Raw genomic sequence first — 16,438 nt, forward strand, 5'->3', positions numbered from 1 at the left:
GCCCGAGCCGGGTCTCTCCTGCCTGTTCTTGGGGGAGGACCCTCAAGGCTTTGGTGGGATTCCTTCCCAAGAGGGGTGGTGGTTCATAACCGTGAACTGTCGAATTCCTGGCCCCCGCCCCCAGCTGATCCTCCCTAAAGCTGATCTGTTTGACATGACTGTGTCAAACAGGCGGGTGTTTAAATACTCTCCGTGCATTACATAATCCTGAGGAGAAGGACGCCGTGGTTGTTCAGCGTAGACAGAGATCGAGTATCTCAATCACACGCCTTCAGTTGCCTCATTTGAATTCCTGATCTTATTTGCTGCGGGTTTGAAATGTGTTTGTGTCTGTGCCTGCCGTGCCCTCGCGCCTTTCTCCCGGAACTGGAGAAACCCAACAGGTGTCACACAGGTTTGGGGAAGTTTGGGTGGTTGCGAGGAGCGTGGTTTGAGCCGCCCGCAGGCGTTTCCCCAAGGTTGTGAGAAAGGGACGCAGACCAAAGCCACGCTCTGAAACCCAGCACATCGCCGTGCTTGGCTAGAATGGTCTCCTTTGCAAAGAGAGCTTTGGTGCTTTCTTACCCATTTAGCACAAATACTTGTGCTTCAGCAGCCTTCAGATGGTACACGGTTAATGAGTGAACTTTGGGAGGCTGGGATGGCTGTGGTTTTGTCATATTCACCCCTCACACTCTCACTCGTTACTTTGAGACATGTTTTTATAGCATTATAAATGGAATATTAGAGGATTCCCCACATGAAATTAAACGTGGATGTTGCCGTGCCTGCTTTAGATTGTACACTTGTTTATCGATAGTGTTGTTAAACCACATCTTGATGAAGAGAACTGTGTGAAAACAAATCCTTTCCATATCTGTTCCCTTAGAATCTTAAATTGTGTTTTTATATTGATGAATGAGTTGTTCAAAATTGCATTTAGCGGTGCAGAGACAAAATAATTACAGATCATGAAGCTGAGCTTTACATTGGTTTAAACATCAGCTATGTTGGTTTTCAGCAATAGCGGGCTGCTGTTAAAGAGGCAGAAGAACACTTCATTTTTCTTATGGGGTGCTAGTTTTAATTTTCAAGGTAGATCACTAGAAAATATCTTTTTATGTTCATCTTTTGCTTCACCCAAAACGTTTATTCAAAGCTTTCGAGCTTTAGTAGTTTTTACAGACCTTTTTTCATTAAAGTGCACCCTTGTTTGTATATACATATAGACACAAACTTTTGCTAAGGTATACAGGAAAGTCCCTTAGTGACTAAAACTGATCCATCACAAGAAGAAAATAGAAAGATTTGAAAATTAAACAGTCTTTTTAATTCAGAAAATGTGCTTATATTCTTACAGGTGTGAAGTAATAAACCATGAACCTCTTAATTAACAGAGGCACACAAAGTTATTTTTTAATTAATCAATCAGATGATGATGAAAACTCAGTGTTCAACATGTTAGTTAGTGTAAAAATACTGCCTAGATTTAATTTAATTTAATTTAACCACACAAATGTATTAATGGAGTGAAAAAAATGAGAAGCTCTGTGCCAGTGTTTGAAGAATCAGATCTCTTTTCTGCGAGGGACAGAAGAAAAGAGTAATCTCTTTCAGTCTAGGTTTTATTTACATAGGTAATTTAGACATTAGAGTGATAATGTGCTATAGAATTACACAAATGAGGGAGAGAAAGCAAAATTAATCACGAGAGACCTCCATCAGCATATTTTGAGTGGATATTTGAAAAAGCAATGCATTTTCTTCAAGTTATGTAATGAAGATTATGGAAAATGCTTGTGGGACAAATAGATTTTGTTTTCCTTAACTTGCGGATCCTTTTAATTTTAGTTTTGAGTTGTTTTGGAATTGATTGTCATGTCCTGTGCCAGGTAAAACTGGTAAGTTGTCAGAGCTCAGTGGGAGGAATGTTGCAGCTCTGCTACCTCACACAGGAGACTGAATTTTGGTAAACAGATGTGTCTAGGTTTGGGTTATCTCCCAACAATCCCAGCAGTTGGATAATTCCATATTTAACCTCTGTTGGTGCTGTTAGGCTCCTCCAGCAGCCTATCATGAAGGAAGAGTAAAGTATTAGAGGAACCACTATTGTGTGGAAGATTCCAAATGCCTTCATAAGATTTGCTGTAATATTACAGTGTTAAAAAAAATTGCAATGACAGAATGTGCTTATTTTGTCTTTTCCACTAACATATTAGTATGAATATTTTTTTCTTCAGAAGGATATTTACTTCAAAGGAAATTCTTTTTAAAAAGTACAGCACCTTTCTTAGTAATAATGAGTGAATTAATTGATATTCTGGGAATGTGGGATCAAGTTGAGTGTGTTGCAGATAATAAATGGTTTGTAGGGGGAGGTTTTGTTTTTATGGAAAAGTGTTTTGATCTCCATCAGAATTTAAAATAGTTTTTGTAAACACCAAACCGTTGTTGTTATAAACACTGATTTTACATTTCAGTGATGCCTGCTCGGCTGGTGCTAAAGGAAAAAAAACTCAGGAGCAGTTAATTAGGGGTGAGATAAGGAAAGGGTTTAATTGTGCCAAGGCAATAGATGTTACAAGATGCAGGCCCGCTGTGCTCGAGATGTTACATTTTATAATGCTATATGTCCAATCCCAAGTGTGTCCACCCTGTAGCCTTTGCTCTGGTCCGCCCCGGGTCCACCCCCTTAGAATTGAGTCTGGGGTGTATTTCGGGACCACCTCTTCATCATTCTCATCATCTTCAGAGCACAGAGGGTACACAGTCACCTAGTTCTTGACTCTGTTCTGTTGTTCAGGCCTAGATATGGGTGTTCTCTAAACAGTATAGGCCTTGCCTTGACAAGAGACTAAACATTGCCAATGAATTCAGGGGTGGATTTGATATGGGGAGCATACAATGGGGTAAGAGGGTTAAGGAATGCGTAAACTACTTGTACTACACGGAAAGGGAACGAGGGCTGCTGCTTTTAAAACCTACTTATAAAACTTACAAAAATTAGAAAAATAAAAAACTAATAGGGGCTTAAGGCATCATCAGAAAGATAAAAACAAACATTAATTTATTGAAAAAATAACAATGTGGAAGAATCTGAGTTTCAAAACAGCAAAGTAACACATGGAAATACTACATATGAAAATTTTCTGATATTAGTTAAACTGCTTCTTCCCGCAGGAATTGTGGGCTGTGAAAAAGGGCAGGTCCCAACAAGTCCTTCACTGTGACACTGAGAGACTCAGAGAGAATAAATGTCAGCTTTTCTGTTAAAAACTCTGGAAAGAGAATGGCTCTGCTCCAGTGAGTGGTTAGTCTCTGTTGAAAGTGAAGTAAAATGCTTAAAACCACACTTTCTGCACTGTTTCATAGAAGGCTGGCATATGTTATCCAGCAAGTTCATAGATACTTTTCTAAATACTATTGGAAAACAAGTGAATAGAGGAATGTAAATATTATCATTATTATTATTGTCTGCATTGGGAGGAGGCCTGTATGTTTAGATTCCTTCATAACTGTGCATTGAATACATGGAAATGTTCTGATACAGTTATTAATAACTGTCTTAGAGTATTTAGGCTTGTAAATGTTACACAATTTTAGCAGAGACTATTCTTTGTATCTTGCCTGCAATAATCTTCCTTCCACTTAGCAAAATTAAATGCAGTATTAAGTCCCTGTCCCCACAGATTAGCAGAATCCAATTATTTGAATTTTTTTCTGCTTACTGTAGCTCTGATTTTGTAGAGGATACAGTGATTTTGTGGTGTTTGGAGCCTCTCTGTTTTACATACTTTCCTTGATGTGCTAAGGCAACTATATGCTACCAACAGCTTTTGCTGTACCCTCTCAGATAGTTTAATATATATATAACCTGATAAGAGCATCTACAGGGCATTTTTTTCTGAAGATATAATGAATTAAATGTTAATCACTTTTATTGGGCAAAAGGCCCCGTGTTGTTCACCTTCCCATGCCTGTTTTATGTAGCAGGTGGCTGAGGAGTGGTGGGGGGACTTTTTGGCACCTTCAGGTGTTGCATTGTCCATAAATCTTACTGCTTGCATGTGGGCAAGAAACTGCCTGGAGTTCCAATTCAAATGTACACCAGAGATGACCATGTTTTAGAAATTTTCTGTAGCATTTAAAAAGTAATAGATGACTTTTTCTTCTCAGCCTCTGACAAGAAAAAAAAGTGTTAGATTTTCATCTTCTCCAAACTTTTTTTTTTTTTTTTTTTTTTAATGGAATATCTTCAACAGAATGAGTTAATGAAAAAAGATGGCTATTGGTCCTCCTGGGAGTAGTGTTTTTGTAAGGTCTTCTCGTGAAAGAGTCTTATGTGAAGACAGCTTCGGGGTAACCTGTTCTTGTTTTAGTTTCCCAGGTTATCTCTGTCCCCTGCTATTGTCTGGTCACTGTCACCAAAATACTCTGGTTCAAACAATTCTGTTTTGTATTTAAGGGGTAACTGAAAAGCAGGTTACTGGCTTTGCACTTCAGGAAAGCTGCAGCCAAGTGGCTGCCCTTTTCTCTTCATGAAGAATTGAAAAGTGAGTTTACAATGTGCCTTCTGACCTCAGGCAACATGTGGTAAATAAATGGAAAAATAAAAGTAAATTAATGAAACAAACAAATGCCCAAAAAACCCCAAACAAACAAACAAACAGAAAAACCTCTTCTGATCTCTCCAGGGACTGAACTTTGCTGTTTGATAAATGCTTTGTGTTTACCTGCTTCCTTAGTAGCGAGCACATTTTGTGAACAAATGGAAGAATAGGAAAATCTGACAGCTATATTTACTGCTATTTTGCCAAAATTTAGGCATTTCCTCCTAGCTCTAGAAAATGTTTGTTTCTTCCATAGTTTTACCAAATGAGCTGTTTGTAATTGTGCAATAGAGGGGAATGTGCATGGCTGATAATTGATTTACACACAGATGTAGTTTATTTTTTACTTACCTTACTCCTGAAAGATTGGTTAAATTCACACAGACAGAACTTGGACAATATCGATGACATTTAATAGTTTAATATTAAACCTTTGGCAGCTTAATCCACCTCCAGTGACTTCGGTCACGAACCACTTTTCTGTTCTGGAGTGTCTGTCACCCTTGAGAGCAAAAGGCAACAAAGGACACCACCTGAGTATCTCAGGGAGTAACTGAAGGGTCATTGGGACTGATGGTAGTAAGACCAGATTATGGTGAGGCAAAGTATTATTGAAAAGAAACGAGGGGGTGAAGTCCTCAGCATTTCCCTGCAAGGTATCACAAGATCCTGAAATATTACAGTGTGCTCCAACAGAAGTGCATCATCCATAATTAAGTTATTGGATAATTAGATCCCAAGGCAAATGGCATTTGGCAAAGGCTTATTTGTGGGGTTTCTGGGAAATCCTTTTAGCTAACAGGTGAAATGTCAGCAAGCAAATGACTGGAAGCACAGGTTAGAACTAATTTGGAAATAAATCCCAAGGCATAAAGACCAAAACTGTCACACAAACACCATGTAGGAATAATGTGTCTCACAGTCCCAACCTTAAACATCACACAAAGGCTGTATGAGGTGACCAGGATCTGCATAGCTTGGTGTAGCTCGTGCTGTTGATAGAAACATTCAAATTAAATTTCAAATATAAAGCATCGTAACAGTTTAACATGAATTTAATTCTTCCACTGGTCTTACAGCCTGTACTACCACTCGTTTCATTTCATGTCCTTTGTTGGTGGAGTTGCACCGACTTGGCTTAATCTGTTCAGTTCCTCAAATGTAAAAGGAACATTTCTACAAATGAAAACAAATTCTGAGCACAAAAATAGCAAGTCAGTCACTAATCTACTGAATAATTATACTTCATTTATATTAATTTGCCTTTATTTAATTTTTATAATTGATTTGTTGGTTTGGGGCTTTTTTTCTTCATCATTTAAGCAGATTGGTAACTAGTTGGACATGGTTTAGTGCTGAACATGACAGTGCTGGGTTATCAGCTGGACTTGATGAATTTAGGTGCTCTTCCATAGACCTGCTGTGGGGCAGAGGGAAGTGGGTAGGTTTTATCTGAACTGAGAACAGTGTTGATGTTTGTCTTCTGTCTGACTGTGGACTGGCCACACCAATGCACAAAGAAGGTACTGTCAGCCTGTCCCCATCCTTGAAGGAAAATGAGATTTTAGGTAGTACCTCTCGATTTTTTTCTATCTACCAGCCATTGCTGATGCTGAGGATTGATTCATGGATGGGTTTTTTTTAACACTGCGCCTCTGCTCTAAATGTTTAGGCATATATGCTTGCAATTGAGCTTCCAGCGTGGGTTTTTTGTTGGGTTTTCTTTTGACTTACCAATCCCATAAGGTTTTCTGTTTGAGGTACAGAATCTGTATATATAGAAGCAGAGGCTTCCCCAAGTCAATCCGGCCATTTTAGTATCTTTTGGTGCTTGTCATGAGCTCAGAACTAACTTTTTTAGGATGTGTTTATAAACTGCCAATTCTGAACCGAGCTATATTATCATTTTTCATTTTACTTCTGGAAGCGTTTTTTTGTGGCAGATCTGATCAGCTCCACCACTTCTTAAAAAAAAAAAAAAAGGATCGTGTTTTAACAGCTAAATGGTGTAACTATTTAAAAGAATCTGGGATTATATTCTCCTCTTTCTTCTCGTGGCACTGTGGAACAGTGACTTTTGTCCATCTTTTGCCTTTTGAGGCTTTTAACTGTGATATAATGGCTGAATAACATGTTGTTTAATCATTCTGCAGGCTTGAACCAGTGGGATTCAAGTTCCTAAATTCTGCAAGATGTCCATTGGAGTGCAGTGTGCCCTTTGCAATCTTTTGAACTCAGCAAGCTCATTAAATTGCTTTAATTAATTTTATTTAGTTCATTAGATTGCATTTTAGAAATGCTGTGCCTCTAGTTAACATTCCTTGAGTAAGCTATAAATTCTCTGTAAATGTCTATATTTGTGCAGTAGTGGAGTATAAGACAGGGTGCTTTTCATGTGCCTTCAGGTGCCTGACCTGAGCTGGATACCCTGGCAGAGAGTGAAGTCCTGGCCAGTGGAGTCAGCACAGTCTGAAGATCTGGTCACCCCATCCTAAATTAGGTGTTTGCATCTGTTCTGACATTTTCTACACACCACTGGTGTTTTCTTTTGGTTGTTTTGGGTACATGCTGGGTCCTCACCTGTTGAAAGTGTAGAAAGGCTGCAGGTGACCACTGTTTCTTCATTCTGATTTCTGTTCCCTCCTCTGCCTTACTCAAGTTGTTTCTCCTGTTTCAGCAAATCTTCTCAGGAATTGTGGAGATCATATTCAACCTATTTCACAGAGTGTCCTCCAGATTGAAATCAGATTTTATTTTTAACCCCATGCATTATGGAGGCTCAGGCATGACAAGAAAATTGCAGCCTTTTTTTTGCACTAGACATGTTCTCTTCAGTTTGGCACTCACGGAATAATTTTAGTGAACTATTATAAGTGCTTCTTCCTAATTTGTTGAGGAAGAAGAGAACCGCCCACCAAGCACACCTTGCACTGCCATCCTGTCACGCAAGAAAAATGGCCTTTCGTCTTGCATGCAGCAAGCTCCAACAGAAACTCCGTGACATCCAGAACAAGTGGTGGACCGATCTAGCTGAAAAAACTCAACTATGCGCAGATGCAGGTGATCACAGAGGATTCTATGAGGCCCTGAAAACAGCATATGGGCCTACATACCAAGTCCAAAGCCCTCTACTCAGCACAGATGGTCAAACGCTTCTGTGGTGGTTTGAAACTCCCAAGAATCTAATTTTTAAGTTCAAGCCCCCATCCCACAGTTTGCCGCCGTGAGAGGGTTTAGCGATGGTATGGACTTGATATCTTTTTCACCTCATGTGGAGAGTTTTTAGACAAAACACAACCATTCATTATTGGGGGGGAAGGGGAAAATATTTACAAAGGTTTATTTACACCCACATATATATTTACATTAAATTAAATTTCTCCTCTTCTTCAATAAAAGTCCAAGAAGAAAAGAGAAAAGTCTTTCTGTCATTTCTCAGGCCACAGTTCCTTCATTTAAGTTTTTTGTGGCACTGGTTAGTGTCCTTCATTTTCCTGAGGCAGCAGATTTAAGTATGGCAGTCAGGATTTTTATTCTACTTTGTGGAAATTTCAACCCCGAGCCTGAGCCTTTGGGGGATTTCCTTGTAGATCTTCACTCCTCTTGGGTTAGAACACTGAAGACAGTTTTCAGTTCAGTCTTACCAAAGCTCTTCTGCTCTGTCTCAGCTCGCCAGCATGATAGAAGCAGCAGCAGCAGAAGTAGTAGAGGGCACGGCCACCTCCTCTGCATTCTGTCCTGGCTCAGTTCTCAGGACAACTCCAGGTTTTCAGCTCCTTTCTCCCTCTCTCTAGCTGCTGCTGCATTTTGGGACTCCCTAAGGGTTTGGAAGTCCACCCCTCCTCTTCAGAGAGTCTCTGGTTTTTGGGAAAATAATACTGTCTTACCCCAAACCAGCCCTGTTGAGTTTTCCTCTGTTTTGTTGCTGGCTGTCCCTCCTGCAGGAACATCTCTGTGTCTTTCAGCCGGCTTCACGTTATCTCGCTGCTACTGGCTATCTTTTGGCTTTTAGCCACCATTGTCTCTGTTCAGGACTGCTCCGCTGCCGCTTTCAGTGTCTTCTGCTGCTGCTGACAGTAAGGAAACTCTTCCAGCTCTTGATTACGGGACCCGGTCCAGCTTTGACACTATACTGGGTCTCCCGTAGCCTTGGCTGGGGGCTGGAGGCCCTTGGCCCCCAGAGGGGCTCACTGGCCCCCTGCCTCCTCGTGGCTCAGATCATGGCTACCCCCCTTCTAAACTATCTTCACCACCTTCTCTTCCGTTTCTGTGGGCATGTAATTTCTGTAGGGCACATGTGGACTATTGATTGGTCCAGTATTATCAGTGGGGCAAACCATTACTACCTCAGAGAAAAGGTTTTTCAAACCACCACAGCTTCTAACAGATAAAACCTCCATTCTGAATCGATGGTCTGAACACTTTCAGACTCTTTTCAGTACCAACTGTGTAGTCCAAGACTTAGCAATTCAGTCCATCACACAACAACCGGTGAAGTATGAATTGGATACTGCCCCCACTTCAGGAGAAACCCTCAAGGCCATACAGCAGGTGAAAACTGGCAAAGCAGCTGGGATTGATGGAATTCCACCTGAAGTCTGGAAACATGGGGGCCTTGCACTCCATGCTAAATTTCACGAGTTTGTGGTGCGCTGTTGGGAACTAGGCGAACTACCATCAGACCTTCGTGATGCAGTCATCATCACTTTGTATAAGAAGAAAGGTACTAAATCAGATTGCTCAAACTACCGTGGTATTACTCTGCTCTCCATTGCTGGCAAAATCCTGGCAAGAATACTCTTGAACAGACTAATACCCGCTATAGCAGAAGAAATTCTACCTGAAAGTCAGTGTGGTTTCAGAGCCAACAGGAGTACCACAGACATGGTGTTCTCAGACAACTGCAAGAGAAGTGTAGGGAACAGAATAAAGGTCTCTATGTAACCTTTGTTGACCTCACCAAGGCTTTTGATACTGTGAGCAGAAAAGGTCTATGGCAGATTTTGGAACATTTAGGATGTCCCCCAGGTTCCTTAAAATGATCATCTCACTCCATGAGGATCAGCATGGCCAAGTCAGATATGGCAACACACTTTCTGAGCCCTTTCAATAACTAATGGTGTGAAACAAGGCTGTGTTCTCGCACCAACCCTATTCACAATCTTTTTCAGCATGATGCTCCAAAGGGCCACAGCAGACCTTGATGATCAGGACAGTATCTACATTCGATACCGTACTGATGGAAGCCTTTTCAACCTAAGGTGACTGAAGGCCCACACTAAGACCTTAAACCATCTTGTCTGGGAGCTGCTTTATGCTGATGATGCTGCCCTTGTTGCCCACACAGAAGCAGCTCTGCAGCATTTAACATCCTGCTTTGCAGACGCTGCTGAGCTCTCTGGGCTGGAAGTCAGCTTAAAGAAGACAGAAGTTCTCTATCAACCTGCACCTCAGGAAGTCCCCCATCATCCCCACATCACCACTGGCAAATCAGAGCTCAAATCAGTCCAGCAGTTTAATTACCTTGGTAGCCTCATCTCCTCAGATGGTAAGATTGACGGAGAGATAGACAACAGGTTAGCAAAGGCATACAGTGCTTTTGGAAAACTCCATAAAAGAGTTTGGTGAAATAAACACTTGAAGAAAAGTACAAAGATCAGTGTTTACAGAGCCATTGTGCTCTCTACTCTCTTATACGGATCTGAATCATGGGTCATCTACCGCCACCATCTGCGTCTCCTAGAACGCTTCCATCAACACTGTCTCTGCACAATCCTAAACATTCACTGGTCAGATTATGTGACCAATACATCTGTTCTTGAACAAGCAGCAATCACAAGTATTGAGGCCATGTTACTTAGAATGCAGCTGCGTTGGGCAGGGCACGTCTCAAGGATGAAGGACCACCACCTCCCTAAGATCTTGCTTTATGGTGAACTTGCCACCGGCTGCCGCAAGAGAGGAGCCCCAAAGAGAAGATACAAAGACTCCCTGAAACAACATCTCAGCCTTGGCCATATTGATCAACATAACTGGTCTACTCTGGCCTCCAATCGGGAGGCCTGGAGACACACCATCTATAACGCTGCTGATGCCTTTGAGAAAGCACGCAGGATCACCCTTGAGGAGAAAAGACAACGCAGAAAGAACCGTGTATTGCAGAATATACCATCTAAGGAGTCTTTCTGCTGTGCCTTTTGCAATCGGACGTGCCTGTCTCATATTGGCCTTTTCAGCCATCAACGCACTTGCAACAAATGTGGTGGTAGAGCCCTTCCCAAATCTTCATTCGTGAAGCCTAGCCATGAATTATAAGTGCTTTTTCCTGATAAATTTGTTGGGGACAATTAAAAATGTATAGGCCAACTGCAAAGCTCTCTTGAGAGGAAGATGGGAGAAGAACTGACAGAAGAGTGGAGAGATCCAACAGAGACCTGTGCAATATCAGCACTGGTCATGCAGGTATTTGTGTGTGCAAGTGAAAGAGAAGCAGTAATAAATGGCACTTTGTCATACCAAAGGCAATAAGTGAATTAGTGCATTTGATATCTGAAGTATTTTTACGTTGCCCTCAGGCAAGTGAGGGCTTCTGGGATGGTGCTATGTTTATATGTTGGGTTTGTGTCATGAGATCTTTTGGTTGTAGCTTTCTTGGCCCAGGAAGTACATGATGGCTGAGGGAAATACCAAGGACTCCTTTCTTGTAAAGTATTCAGAAAAAGAATTGTGATGAATACCCTGAGAGGGGTCATTTTCTGTAGGGCTTTTCTGTTTCCAGCTGCTCCTTCTCTGAGCATTTGCAATGTGTGAGACATTAGAAGATTATATGGTAAGGAATAAGAGATAATTTTATGATAAGATCAGAACACTTTCTTATGGGGTCTGGATTCTGCCTTTTGCCTGGGATTCCTGTGAAAAATGCACAAATCACATCCACAAGGTGTCTTACAGTAACTAATCATTCCTTGTTTTGGGGACCCAGCTTGGCTCAGGAGAGGTAGAGGTAGAACCAATCTCTGTGAATGTAGTGGTTAAAAAATAAAAGTGCCACTTAAACGCTGCAGGTCAATGTTTTTTCTCATTATTCTTCCAAATTTAGTTGTGTCAGAACTGCTGGGTTTTGTGCAGACTGTATTTGCAGTGATTTTGTGCTGACTGTGTGTGCAGTAATTCCTTCTTATCTCATTGTCTGTTTTGAAGCTAGAAGTGTTAATACTAAGGAAGCATCTGAATGACATAATAAGAGAAGTTTCTGAACTTTGCTGATCAATGTGCAGGGTGATGTGCATCCAAGAATCATGATAAAGCAAACTGTGAAATCATGTCTCACTTATGTGTGGTGGCTGAACCAGCATCTCCTAAGAGAAGAATTGTTTAATAAAGGGCTGCATTCACTGTGTTAGCACTGGTGAGACTGAGTTAACAATGCACCAGGCAGCCTCTAACATAGTGCTCCTTCCTCACCTCCCTGTACCTGGATTTGTAACCTAATGCCAAAAACTACCAAAAAAACCCCAAACAAAAACCCAAACACCAAAACCACCAAACTAAAAAACCAGCATGAAACTGACATACATGCCTGCAAAAAATGAAGCTTTCGATTAATTTTGATTCATTCATGATACCCGACAGAGACGACTCCTTTTGGTGCAGATTTATTGTTGTGATAGGTGTGAGCTTTCAGGCCCCAGACGAGGGTTTTTTCTCATATTTTGCTGCCTGCTGCAGATGGAAGTTTCATAAGTGCATTACTAGTTGGCCTGAGGGAAGCCAGGGTAGCTGGTGTCCAGTATTACACAGCCGAGAATGGGCAGTGACCTGAGAGAGCCCTGTCATCCACAGTGTGAGAGGGGCTGCAGAGCTACCAGGGGTCATGTCTGCACCACAGACAACAGTGCTGAAATTTAAAGAGAGAGGACCTTTCTGGAATGCTGCTTTGCATCTCTGTGGGTCAGCAGGTGATAGTCTGGCTGCGGGACAGCCACAGGAGGGAAGTACTGCAGCCACTTGGATACACTTGACAATTCAGAGTAATTCCAAGTGGTTCTGTATGAAATAAAGAAATGAATTTACCTTCTGCAGAAAGGGGGGGGGGAGTCTCTTCCCAGCTCTGATTTAAACAGGTTTTCCTAAAGATTATTGACTTCCTGCAAATATGTCTTTGATTTATTTATTTTATTTTTACCTTTTTTTGAAGACATTTCAATGCATGTCTTACGTGTGTTTGTAGCCTGGGTGACACAGACTAGAAGGATGGTTATTTGGGGTTATTTGCTTCCTGAGCCTTCCGGTGAATCGGTTTCCTGTGTGCTGCAGTTCTGTGAAACAGCTTAATACACGTAATTCCATCCCATATGCTGGCATATGGGTGACACCATCTGTATGGGGATGTTTGTTTATCCTTGCAGTGTTTTAGGGTGTTCATCTGTGGCTCCATGGGTGAGCACAGAAGTGGTTTCTGCATTAGTCATGAGGTGTCATGTGCAAGTTTCTGCACAGGGGAAAAGCACATGGCAAGACCTGAGAAGTGACAGATTCTCAAACCTTCGTCTGGGGTATTCGTCTTGTAGCTCATGGCTTATTTCCCACTCTGCCACTGGGATCTGTTGGGTGCACCTTGCAGGTCTGTCCTTCCAGGCAACATGCTCTCTCTAGTCCTGTTGAGCTTAGTTGTACAACTTATTATTTCAGGCAGTTGGGTTTTGGTGCACTTGGCTGAAATTGGAAAGAGTTTTTATTCCTCATATTTCTTTTGTGAATAAGTTATTTGTAATTGTAGCAGTTCTCAATACCGCTTAGGCTAGATGGGTGAATTTATGAGCTTTTTAATAACTGAAATGAATTACTAGGCTAATATTATACGTTTGTTCGCATATTTGCTTCATCTTTCTGGTGTTGCCCTCTCTGAGCCTTTCCCGTCAGTGTTTGTTGCCTCACGTAAATTTCAAAATGCTCTTGTTTCCTCTTCCTGGTCTGATTCCTGCCCGACAGACATCAATGTGGTGCTTCCAGGCTGCCTCCTGTGTGCAGTGCTGGGAGGGCTGGATGAGCTTGGTAAGTCTCTGTTCCTCCCTTTTGGATCATAATAGAAGATCACTCGATGTATGCTGGAGGGAAGACATGAACTGAAACAAGGGCCTGTGCAGAGCACAGCTGGACTATTTGTAACCTCACTGGAAGTCTTTGGGCATTCACCCTCAGGTGGCCTCTCTCTCACCTGTCTCACTCTTGCAGGATGATTTCCCTTGGTTGGACTCCCTTGCACCCACAGTCCATTCTGTGATTCAGCCCCTTTCTTTAATTCCCGTCTTGGCTGCTTAGTCTTGATGTTGCCAGATTTCCATACCTTTGGATTTCTAGGGTGAAGGGAATGTGTAATACTTCAGGTGGAGACCAAGTGAATTGGCTCTATGGCAAGTGTAACAGTAAATGTTGGATCACTTTAAACACCTTATAGAATAATCTGAATGTCCAGAAGGAGCTCAGACAATTTGTTTTTCAAAGGAAACACAGCAGTTCCAAGTTGTTTTTAAAGCAATTGTGATTTCTGTCTCTAATGTTGCTTTTTGACCTCTGTGGTGGAGTGTGAGATTTGTTAAGAATAACAAAAACATTCACCATCCCAGGCATCTCATCTTTTTGAATTGTGAGGGTTTTTTGTCTTTCCTATTATGTTTTCTACCTTACAACACATTTGACAGTTATATCCAGCAAAACCAGACTTTTTTTCCTATAAATTACTCTGCTTTAATATAAAAACTCAGAATTTTCTTAATTCTTGAGTGGCTCTGGAACACAAACCTCTTTGGCTTTGAATCCATCAGTAGTCTTCAATGATTTCTTAATGCAGTCCAGTGGTATCCAGATTTTTTTCTTGAGTGAACCTGGAGGGCTGTAGAGTAGTCATAGTGACTGAGAGAAGTTCCCAAGGGCTGGAAGAGAGCAGATGTATCCCTCATATCTTCAAGGATGGCAAAAAAAAAAAGATCCAGGGAAGTACAGGCCAGTCAGTCTCACTGTAGTCCCTAAGAAGGTGTTGAAGAAAATCCTCCTGGAAAGCATTTCCACACATGTGAGAGGGTAAGAAGGTGATTGAGAGTGGTCAGTGGGGATTTACAGAGGGGAAATCATGCTAGACCAACCTGACAACCCTCAGCTGTGGTGTGGATTGAAAGCTCTTTGAACAACTAGGCCCCGAGGACCAGCAAAAGATGATGTTGAACTTTCACCCAGGACATTCAGTTCTAAGAAAGGACTGTTGGCCCAAATAGTAGGAATTTTCTTTGTAAGGAAAACCAGCAAGGCTTCCCACTCTGCTTTCTTAAATTTTCCTCTCTGCTTGTTGTCAGGAAGTAAAATCATGTGTGAGAAGAAATATATATGCCAGGACATTGTTTCAAGTTGCTGTACAGTGATCAGTCTTACTTGTCTTTCTCTGGAATAAATTTACTATTGGCTCAGCACCTTAGCTGATGTGTTACTGAGAACCATAATAAAAAGTCAAAATTCTTTTAGAGTTTTCTAAAAAGCAAAAAGATAAAACCTGTCTTTTTGTGCTTTTGATGTGCTTTTTCTTCTTTCTGCATGCATTAGTGCAGCAGGTATGTGGCATGTATTTTCTACTTCAGTTCTTTTTTGCTGAGGGAGTGAGAGAGGTTGTTTTCTTTTTAATCATTTCTCATCTGATTTAAATTTAAGTAGTTGGTCTGGTTTGGCTCACGTTTAAATTGTAGCAGGAAAAAATTGTGCAACTAGAATAAACTTCAAACTTTTTTTGCGCTAATGAACAGAGTGTGATATAACTGTTACTAACTGAAGCTGAAGCCTTTTTTCCCTGTCTTGAATTACTTGGAATATATCAGTAATTCAGCCTTCATACTCTCCTTGTGCTGAGCAGTAATATTATTTACAAAGTACTCAGTTTTACTGCTCTGGGAAATATAAAATAACTTTGGATCTTCTTCAGGCTGTGTTTATTATAGAGGTAGAAGCAAGGAGGGGAAAGTGGTTGTTTAAGCTTTAGCATTTTCAAGAATCTGTGAGAAGGACTCATGTTGGCTCTAGTGTGTGTCACTTTTTTACCCATTTTCTTCCTGATTTTCCCCTTACCCTTTACTTGTCCCTACTGTTTACTCAGGTGGTTTTTTCTTTTGTTTAATCTTCACTCCCTGAGGTGTATCTGGGGAATACCTATCACCTATTGAAGGTGCATGATGAGTAAAACTGAACATCCCTAAGATCAGCTCAGCATCGTGAGGGTTTTTTTATTCCTACTCCACTTTCTTTTATAAAATTACATGAATGGTGCTTCTTACATCAAAAGCATAGAATAAATGTCTGTCCTTTACTGCGTGTGATGTAATTTCACTGGAGTGGATTATTTAATCTAAGTGACTTCAGAGTTTAGTCTCTTCTAAATATATCAAGTGGGACCAGGTGCCTGATCTGCTTTAATACCACGTACCTTTTATTAAGGGTTGATCAGCTGCCATTTCCATTTATATTTCCTGATGTTCTTTCTTGATTCAAAGTTATTTTTAAGTTACCCAGGTCAGGAAGGATATGAGTGGCATGGAGTGCTGAGGGAAGCGTGGTTAATTAATGGAAAACATATTTGGAAGAGAGCTTTGGGAGCTTCTAAAGAAGAGTATTCAAATGTAATTGACTCATTTGATTAAAAACACTTATCAGAATCAGGCTGCCCCCTTTACCCTCTTAAAACCCCTTGAATTATGAATCCATCAAATTAATTATCAGAGTAATACTTTTGTCAATAACAGTATCCAGTTCTGCATGTACTGTATGTATAACCTGCAGCTTTTATTGTGGATAACTCATATCATGAGAAT

General features: G+C 41.0%; 1 protein-coding gene across 4 annotated transcripts in view; it reads left to right on the forward strand.

Moving 5' to 3' along the window:
- RASGRF2 (Ras protein specific guanine nucleotide releasing factor 2) overlaps window positions 1-16,438 on the forward strand; it is a 128,935-nt gene that overhangs the window by 996 nt on the left and 111,501 nt on the right. The window lies entirely within an intron of this gene.

The sequence above is a fragment of the Manacus candei genome, unplaced genomic scaffold (assembly GCF_025592945.1).
Source record: "Manacus candei isolate 608988 ecotype Guabito, Panama unplaced genomic scaffold, ASM2559294v1 h1tg000079l, whole genome shotgun sequence".
NCBI classification, from domain to species: domain Eukaryota; kingdom Metazoa; phylum Chordata; class Aves; order Passeriformes; family Pipridae; genus Manacus; species Manacus candei.